The sequence below is a fragment of the Notothenia coriiceps genome, unplaced genomic scaffold (genome assembly GCF_000735185.1).
Source record: "Notothenia coriiceps isolate Sejong01 unplaced genomic scaffold, NC01 NC01_scaffold00019538, whole genome shotgun sequence".
Taxonomy (NCBI): Eukaryota; Metazoa; Chordata; class Actinopteri; order Perciformes; family Nototheniidae; genus Notothenia; species Notothenia coriiceps.
Window position 1 is genome coordinate 10603 of NW_011352239.1, and position 2711 is coordinate 13313.

Consider the following 2711-nt stretch of genomic DNA (forward strand, 5'->3'; position numbering starts at 1 on the left):
CTTCTGCACAAAACATAGTGCAAGGTGGTTGCTATGCAACAACACTAACAGCAAGCGAACATATTAGACAGAGAGCGTTGATCCATTATTTGGCTGTTTATTTACATTAATGTGTATGTTGCTGTTTATTGTGCATCCACTGAAAAACTGTCCAGCATCAGTAGCATGGCTTACGTGGTCACTTGTATAGGTTGAGGTTGTTTGAGGCTGTTGCTTGGCGTGGCGAGAATATTGCTCCACTTTCTCCGGTCCCCGAGATTGGGCTTCCAGTAGCTCTGGAGAGAGCTTTCGCACCTGTGGCCACTAACGGTCATAATTTCTCTGCTTTGTTTCAAGACCCGCATCAGAAAGCTTTTGAATGGTGGTACTTTTCCAGTTGGTCTACCTGCTCTTCACGTAGCTCTGCATGTCGTAGTTTAGGTGCTTTTTTTTCTGGAGATAGGCACTGCTCAATCCACTCCTCCATACTATAGTAGTAGACCCCCGGAGGTCGAAGATAATCTTAAATGTTTCCATTTTATGCTTTGTAAGTTTGTTTCGTAATGGAAGAAATTTATATATATTTATAAAACTGACAAGTCAAATCAAGCAATCTGATTGGTCGATAGCGTTTTTGCGGACCTCTTTGATTACAGATTTGAAAACATCGTTGCTTGCTTTAAAAGTAGCACAATTCATTATGTCAAACCTTCAAAAGTATCTAGATATCCCTGCCCTAATGCCAAAGGAACTGCACACTGAATATGTTTTGCCGTTTGATGTCTATGTCTGGACCGCTGCGTCAAAAAGGAGGGCTTCTGCCCCGTTACTTCTCCGCTGCTTTCTTGTTCCAGTATGAAAAACAAACTTTTCAGCCCAACGGTATACTGTTTTTCTCAGACGCGGAGGGATACTGACTTGTTGTGAAAAGTAACTTACAATTCTACCCGTGGTATACGCTCAGTATATCACGGCTAAGAACCAATCAGATTGCTTGATTTGACTTGTCCGTTTTATAATCAAAAACAACCCGCTCTCAGATGTGGGGGAACTAAGAACAAAAGTGTTACCATCAGCCTTAGAACGACTCATCTGTAAATGTAACTCCTTCTGCAAATTAAATGCAGACAATGTATGATCCTTATTAAAAAAAAACATTTAAGACTTATCTAAACCTAACCCTAACGCTAACCCTTGTTCAAACTCTCTACAATGACAATGGCATAGCAAGTGGAAAGAATTCTGACTTCATTTGAAGGTAAACCAGAGTCACAGAGGACAAAAAGCATCTTACTGAAACCTTAAAGCACAACACCTTTAACTGGTACCCCCCTTTTCCAACCCAACCCTTCGATGAGACGTGACACAGCAAGCATTGAGGCTTCAGTGGGAATATTCATGGAGCTTGGTTGCTAAGATCCATAGGACGGGGTGGTATTGTTCATTTGGGAGCAGAGAGAAAGAAGTGAGCACAGATTGATGAGAACGGTCAGTCTGCGGAGGTTTCACTCAATGGAGCTCTCTGCTGACAAGTCAGAGCCTTTGTGGGGTTGAATTATTTGCCATTAGGCTATCAATGGAAGGGCAGTGAAAAGACTTTTGGAAACACAGTCTGCATGGATTAGTGGAGTTTAGGGTTATAAGAAGGCTAGGGAAGTGTGTTGGTTAGAATTACAGGTAGTAAGCGTCTGGCTGCATGCGTCTCAGAGTCCGTAATAACAGCATTAGGTAGATGTTCAAACTATTTAGAGAGACATCTGCCACCTAAGAAGTCCAGACACTGATTATACGTTTGGAGTTGCGACAACAGACACAGGGATAAACATTAAACCCAATGGCTTTGTACTTGAAAAGTCCAATTACACCCTTACTTCCACCAAAATGAGTAGTTCTCGACAGAAGCAGAGCTCAGGCAGGACCCACACACGATGCCCGCTAAGCAAACTCAAACACAACAAGGCTCAAAATTGGTAAAGTGAACCACATCAAGCCTTCATAAGTGGCATGGAAGAGTTTTCGAGGCATTAAGCCAGAAGTAAACAGAGTCATTTTACTCTAGGAAGGATTATGATTCATTACGGTTCATTTTGGCCACAAAGGCCTCCCTAATGCAGCAACCTGCAGACAAGCACTCTTTCTCCTGTGAACAGACAGACACTTGTTTTGCTCAGGGTTTGACAGCGGATTGAATTTGATGAAGAGGTGAAAAGGTCTTTGTCTAGTCCCTGCCACTAAAAAAGCAACAACTGTGACCCTAAATGTTTCTTCTGGTGCATCAACATGTCGCCGTGGTTACATCGCAAGACATTTTTAAAAGGAACAGCTTCATTTTAATTTTCTGGAACCTAAAAGGTTATTTATTTCAACATTTTTCAGGACAGGGATATTGTCAATGCCACTTAAACTTTCTGGCAATCACATGGCCCCAAATATTCAGTTATTATGCAAGACCAGAAGATGCATGTCAAAAAGTCTGTCCTAATCCAATAGCGGATGCGATTATTGATTTCACAATACCTTTTTTATTACATGTCACTTGTTCGACTCTTTTATCCAAAGCGACTGACATACTCAAAACTGTGGGCAATCCCCACAGGAGCAATTTGGGGTGAAGTGTCTCAGGGACACAACGACATGCTGACTGCAGTGGGGTTTGAACCTTTGACCCCCTGATCCCAACACCAACGCACAACCCACTGCACCACACGCCTCCCTGTTGATACTGATCCGAT